The sequence below is a fragment of the Xyrauchen texanus genome, chromosome 23 (genome assembly GCF_025860055.1).
Source record: "Xyrauchen texanus isolate HMW12.3.18 chromosome 23, RBS_HiC_50CHRs, whole genome shotgun sequence".
Lineage (NCBI taxonomy): Eukaryota > Metazoa > Chordata > Actinopteri > Cypriniformes > Catostomidae > Xyrauchen > Xyrauchen texanus.
The window spans coordinates 15,948,825-15,956,517 of NC_068298.1; positions in this window are offsets into that span (position 1 = coordinate 15,948,825).

Sequence of the window (7,693 nt, forward strand, 5' to 3'; positions counted from 1 at the left end):
TGTATTTAAATACAAATACAAAATACTGTGTGGAAAAATGTATTTAAATACAAATACAAAATACTGTGTGGAAAAATGTATTTAAATACAAATACAGTATTTTGTATTTTGAAAATTCACAAAATACATGTGAAATTGGCGATTCAGTGCAGGCATCCCTATTAGGCTGAAATCTGTCTGGGCCTATTCTGAATGCCAACAATTATTTAGATGTGTGCAACTACTTAGAAACTTTCGTTTTCATTTTATATACCTCTTCCCTTCCCCCGCCCTGTAGGAAATACAAAACTACAAAAAAAAACTAATTTCAAACATCTTTTATTATGTTTTATCACCATCATTACCTCGCACTCAGTAACAAGAACTCAATAACACAAAGTCAATTATATTTTAAATAACTGATGGTGTACTCCTCCAGGTGGTGTACCTGTGTGTTTCAGACATGTTTCAGACATCCATCTATTCAAACCCTTTAGCACCACCAGCTTTTCAAAAAGTTTGGGTTTAAGGCGTCGTCTGTGTGGCCTATTGATTAAACCCGCAAAGGAAAACAAGCGCTCTACAGGAGCTGAAGAGGGAATGATTGTGTTGAACCTCACAAACAGCTGTCTAATAAGTGGATACTGGTTCAAGATGTCCAAATCCTTCCTCTGATCTTCTAGGAAGTGCAATGTCTCCAGTTCAGCTTTGCTGTGTGTAGACTTGCCAGAGACCTCAACATCTTCGGTAAAGACAAAAAAGTCTTCCACATCACCATCAGCAGGTGTTGAACTTGACTCGCTTTCAGTGACAAGCCCAAGGTCTGCTGCTGACTGGAGCACTAGTTCATTAATTCTTTTTTCTTTCTGACAATTGTTGGGGTAGCCAGCGCATTTTGAAGTATGGATGGGTTACACTAAGAAACTACAATTACAATTAAGAAACTACACAGGCCTACTGACTTTTAATTCCTTACCTCATTTCTGGTCTCTCTGTCATTCTGTCAACATAACCTCTCTCTCTCTCTCTTCTTAAGTGCCAATTACTTCCCTGCAGGCAATTACAAATACATTCACAAAATGAGCCTGCATAGCAGAAATAATTAATAAAGTAATGGTCAGTGTTTAATACAATCGTTAATTAAAAGAAAATAATGAATTAAAAAACACATATAAGACAGTATTGTTCAATTTAGTGTTATACATATTAATATGTTTTGTTCTAATACACAATTTCAATAACTTGATTATTTGGTGAGGGTTTAAGAAGTGTACTTTTTCGATAAAGTGTGTGTACTTTTTCACATGTGTTTTCAAAATGACCCACAACCTAATCAGTTTATATGTGAAGAAATCCATTTATTCACAAACTTCTCATGAGACGAGTGTTTGACAAATTATTCGGCAAACGTACTACTTCCTCTCATTGCTGCTTTTTGGTGGTTTGGAGAACAATTACTCCGAGTCGCCCCCTGTCGTTTCACAGAATTACACAACGGTGAGCACGTCAAGCATAAAAGCCTCGTCGGTTTACTGAGGAGCGTGCGTAGTAAGCAGGTTCGCGGCGTATAGCCATTCGAATTCCGAAAGTATAAACAAGACTTAAACTGCACAAAGCTACAAGAGAAAGCAGCAACTGTGCGCTGATATCAGCACTTGCCGCGTCACGTGTGAAAGGGCCTTTAAAGTCAAAAGTGTAGGCCTATTTGACAGCGTTCCACTCAGTCTCGGATCGCGCACACAAAAAACTGCCTGCATCTTGAAAATAAAAAAATACTCATCTTAAATGTATTTAAATACAAATTACATTTTGATTTTTTCCAAAGGCTTTAAAATACAAAACAGTATTTTGTATTTCAAATACGTATTTTAAATACATGTATCTGAAATACTGCCCATCCCTGTGCACAGCACAAACATGCCAAACTATACATTCTGCTGTTTTCAAGGTTAAAGGGGTCATATACAGTACATACAGGTCCTTCTCAAAAAATTAGCATATTGTGATAAAGGTCATTATTTTCCATAATATAATGATAAAAATTAAACTTTCATATATTTTAGATTCATTGCACACCAACTGAAATATTTCAGGTCTTTTATTGTTTTAATACTGATGATTTTGGCATACAGCTCATGAAAACCCAAAATTCCTATCTCAAAAAATTAGCATATTTCATCCGACCAATAAAAGTAGTTTTTAATACCAAAAAAAAAAAAAAAAGTCAACCTTCAAATAATTATGTTCAGTTATGCACTCAATACTTGGTCGGGAATCCTTTTGCAGAAATGACTGCTTCAATGCGGCGTGGCATGGAGGCAATCAGCCTGTGGCACTGCTGAGGTGTTATGGAGGCCCAGGATGCTTCGATAGCGGCCTTAAGCTCATCCAGAGTGTTGGGTCTTGCGTCTCTCAACTTTCTCTTCACAATATCCCACAGATTCTCTATGGGGTTCAGGTCAGGAGAGTTGGCAGGCCAATTGAGCACAGTAATACCATGGTCAGTAAACCATTTACCAGTGGTTTTGGCACTGTGAGCAGGTGCCAGGTCGTGCTGAAAAATGAAATCTTCATCTCCATAAAGCTTTTCAGCAGATGGAAGCATGAAGTGCTCCAAAATCTCCTGATAGCTAGCTGCATTGACCCTGCCCTTGATAAAACACAGTGGACCAACACCAGCAGCTGACATGGCACCCCAGACCATCACTGACTGTGGGTACTTGACACTGGACTTCAGGCATTTTGGCATTTCCTTCTCCCCAGTCTTCCTCCAGACTCTGGCACCTTGATTTCCGAATGACATGGAAAATTTGCTTTCATCCGAAAAAAGTACTTTGGACCACTGAGCAACAGTCCAGTGCTGCTTCTCTGTAGCCCAGGTCAGGCGCTTCTGCTGCTGTTTCTGGTTCAAAAGTGGCTTGACCTGGGGAATGCAGGGATGTTTCTACTCCAGACTCAGTCCACTGCTTCCACGAGGTCCCCAAGGTCTGGAATCGGTCCTTCTCCACAATCTTCCTCAGGGTCCGGTCACCTCTTCTCGTTGTGCAGCGTTTTTTGCCACACTTTTTCCTTCCCACAGACTTCCCACTGAGGTGCCTTGATACAGCACTCTGGGAACAGCCTATTTGTTCAGAAATTTCTTTCTGTGTCTTACCATCTTGCTTGAGGGTGTCAATGATGGCCTTCTGGACAGCAGTCAGGTCAGCAGTCTTACCCATGATTGCGGTTTTGAGTAATGAAACAGGCTGGGAGTTTTTAAAAGCCTCAGGAATCTTTTGCAGGTGTTTAGAGTTAATTAGTTGATTCAGATGATTAGGTTAATAGCTCGTTTAGAGACCCTTTTCATGATATGCTAATTTTTTGAGATAGGAATTTTGGGTTTTCATGAGCTGTATGCCAAAATCATCAGTATTAAAACAATAAAAGACCTGAAATATTTCAGTTGGTGTGCAATGAATCTAAAATATATGAAAGTTTAATTTTTATCACTACATTATGGAAAATAATGACCTTTATCACAATATGCTACTTTTTTCATTTGTTGCACCAAAGACCATCATAATGTAATTTTACATTCTGTTTTAATTGTTTTTCCCCCACCCTTTCTCTGAGCCTTACAACTAGTTGGATGCTTTTTGCTACTTTGCCATTAAGACTTCTATGTAATCCCCTGCGTTATGATTGAATAGCTTCTTTGCCATTAGTATTAAGCTTTACTTCAAAGCAGCATTTTTGCATAGCCTGCTTTACATTGTGACACAACAATATGCACTGTACTGTGCCACACAAACTGTCTGTTATGCTGGGTGCGGATCCAGACGCGGTTTTTATTGAGATAAATACATAAGAAATAAAAGGTAAACACAAAGGAAAGTCCACGATGGGAAAACAGGAAACTTAAGCACAACGAAACAGAATTAAACACGATGAAACAAAACTCGAACAAAACTAAGAACTCGGGTAAGGAACACAGACCAGGCTTGACAACATTCCAGAAACAAACATTCACAAACAACGACCAACAGAGAGTGAACAAACAGACAGGGTTTAAATACATGGACAAAGGAAGACGGGAACCAATGAACAAACAGAACTCAAACAAGATAACAAGGTGATAAACTAAAACCAAGGACAACTAACGAGGGCAGGTGAAAACAATGAACGAAGGCTGACAAGAAGACTATGGAAGTACAAGGGGGACAAAAGTTAAAAACTAAGGAGTAGAAAAGTGACAAAAATTACAAACAAAGGGCAACAGTGAGACAAGACATGGTAATCATTACACTGTCAGACTGACAAGATCTACAACCTTATTAAAAAGAAACTTCAGCCACTTATTCTTAATGTTGGGATCATTTGGAAGAATATGCAGAGCCACATGTGCTACCACACAAACATCAAACATGTTTTTTTTGTTTGTTGTTTAACTAAGATCAAGGAAAATTCAGTTTTTCATAATAAAAGTACTTTAATAGATCTCTTGCTCTTAATAAATAACATGCTCTTTATGATTCGTGGTTGTGGGTTGAGATATCATGTTTAAATACTGAACGTCACTAATTAGACTTTTTCCCATCTGGTAAATTCTTGAGTCAGTGTGAATATTAGGAATCCCATGTAATTATATAAATCTGTTGTTTACTTCTATATTGCTATTTAATATAAAACAGTAAGGATTACATTTGACTGAATTGTTCCTGCTCTTTTGACAGTTTAACTTGGATGCACAACTGACAACAATCAACTGACTTTTTCACTTTGGGCTATGTTTTTCATCCAGGTCAAGACCAGTTGAGTACACTTGAAGTCACAGAAGGAAAAAAAAACATCTTATCTGAAATGGAACAGATTAATGAGTTGGATTCTGGGAGACAATTTAATGAAAAAGAATCCAATACAATTTTGCATTAGCTCATTCATCACTATTGCAGATCTTATCATTTATTGGCATGTACCCTCACCCTTATGTACCCTATCAGAACACATTAACACTGGATGTCAATACACTTCACCCATGGTATTGGTTACTCCAGAGGACACACTAGAGAGGGGAAAGTTTCAACATCTTTGTGCATCTGCATTAAACATTTTATTATTTTACTGTATTACCATACATATTTACGATAATAACTTACAGAGAGAGAGAGAGAGAGAGAGAGAGAGAGAGAATAATTACAAATAATTCATTTCCCTTTGCTCAGTTATATAACAAAAAAAAAGGTTGCATTTGATCTCTGCAATGTGACAAATACTATAGATATGAGCAAATAGGAAACCAGGCATATATATATATATAAAACTCACACACAGTCAAACATCAACAATGTCGATATTTACTTCAAGGGGTACTAATTTGTTAGTTTGTAGTATGTAATGAAGACCTCAATCATCAATTAATGTCATGCTACTGTAGCTACTGCAAATTTAATTCTCAAGAAAACTATACAATATACACAATAGACAATATATAGTAGCTTCTGCACGTTAAAGTTCTATTATGTAATTTTCAATTCAATTTCCACTTAAACACCTCAGCCATCATTTCATGTCATGCTAGCTACTTTTTCGTATTGTGAAACAGATGGGAACTGACAGCCTGGATTCCTAGAAGATCTGCTGTCCAAAGTTATGATGATGCAGATTGCCAAATTCTTTTAAACCTTCTCTTTTGGTTTGTCAACCTCTGCTTTTGTTGACAACAAAAAAGAAAGAGGGACAAAGCCATGTGCTGAGTGTCAAACTTAAGAGTGTATTATTAGTTTCAATAGCATTATATATATAGTACACGCTTGATCTGGGACGGTGGTGGATATCAGACCTCTGAGTTACCATTGGTTTTCCTCATAGAAATAAAAGATTACACGTTGAGGTATGTGTGTACTTTGTGGTTTGTGTGGTTTAATTATGTTCTGAACTTTGTCAGTGTTCAAATACAAGGAATCCTTGCTCATATTACAGAGAGTGAGAAAGATGATACAAGACCATGACCATCAATAAATAATTAAAGTATATTGCAGGTTAATTCTTAGTCAGTGCTGTTGTTGTTTAAAAGTAAGGACAGAATGAAGTTTGGGTTGTAGCAGATTTATAATTGTTTTTGGAATGACATGAGGTTGTTTGACAATAATAATAATGACAGAATTAGGTTAACTATTTCTTTAATAATGATAATGTCACGAATGTAAGGCAATGAAGGCAGACGAAGGTTGAGGATCCAAATGCAGCTTACTTTGTTCACAAAAACACAAAGGAAAACCCTCAGTGGGGAAATAAACAAAGAACTCGGGCAGGGAACATAGACCAGGGTAACAGCATTCACAAACATTCAACGACAGACAAGGACTGAACCAAAAACCAGGATATAAATACAAAAACATGGGACAAAGGGGCCAATGAACAAAACAGAACACAAACTAGATGACAAGGTGATTAACAGAAACCAAAGGCAAATTAACAAGGGCAGGTGAAAACAATGACAGGGAACACGAACGCTAACAAGGAGACTATGGAGTTAAACAAGGGACAAAAGAAAACTAAGGAGTGCAAAAGTGACAAATGGCAAACAAAAGGGCAACAGTGAAACAAGACAAGGTATACATAACAGAGCCCCACCCCCCTTCAAAGGATCGGATTCCAGATGATCCTAAAGAAAAAAAAACAAGGACAAAAACTCACAAAAACAAAATGAGGGCACCAGGGGCAGACAGGCAGACCAGGGGGGCACAAGAGCAAGAGGGCAGTCCAAGGAGGCCGAGAGGACAGGCAAGCAGTCTATGGGGGCACAAAGGGACAGGTTTAGGGGGCCAGGGAGGTATCGACCGGGCAGGGACAGGTTTAGATGGCCCGGGGGCTGGCCATAAGGCAAGGGCCGGCTCAGGGGGCCTAGGAGGAGGCCACAGGATAGAGGCCGGTTTTGGTGGCCTGGGAGATGGCCATGGGGCAAGGACAGGTTCAGGAGGCTTGGGGCCTGGCTACAGGGCAAGGACAGGTGCAGGAGGTCTGGGAGCTGACCTCAGGGCAAGGACAGGCTCAGGTGGCCTGGGAGCTGGCCACAGGGCAAGGATAGGTTCAGGAGGCCTGGGAGCTGGCCACAGGGCAGGGACAGGTTCAGGAGGCCTGGGAGTTGACCACGGGATGTGGGTAGGCATGGGGGTCCTGGGTGGTGGCCGCAGGATAGGGGCCAGTGGTGCCGCGTGAGGCGGAGCCAAGGAGGACTTGGGAGGCGGCGCCGAAGGAGGCGTAGGCAGGACCGTGGGGGGCTTAGGAGGCGGAGCCAAGGGAGGCCCAGGGGGCGGAGCCGAGGGAGGCCCAGGAGGGAACTAGGAGGCGTCGGAGGCGAGGCTGAGGGAGGCTTCGGAGGTGGAGCCGGGAGTGGCTCTTGCGGCGGGGCCATGGGTGGCGGAGCCGTAGGAGGCTCGGGTGGCGGAGCCGTAGGAGGCTCGGGTGGCGGAGCCGTAGGAGGCTCGGGTGGCGGAGCCGCAGGAGGCGGAGCCGTGGGAGGCTCGGGTGGCGGAGCCGCAGGAGGCGGAGCCGTGGGAGGCTCGGGTGGCGGAGCCGCAGGAGGCGGAGCCGCGGGAGGCTCGGGTGGCGGAGCCGCGGGAGGTGGAGCCCTGGAAGGCTCGAGAGGTGGAGCCCTGGAAGGCTCGAGAGGCTTGAGGGGTGGAGCCCTGGGAGGCTCGGGAGGAGCAGCCCTGGAAGACTCGAGAGACTTGAG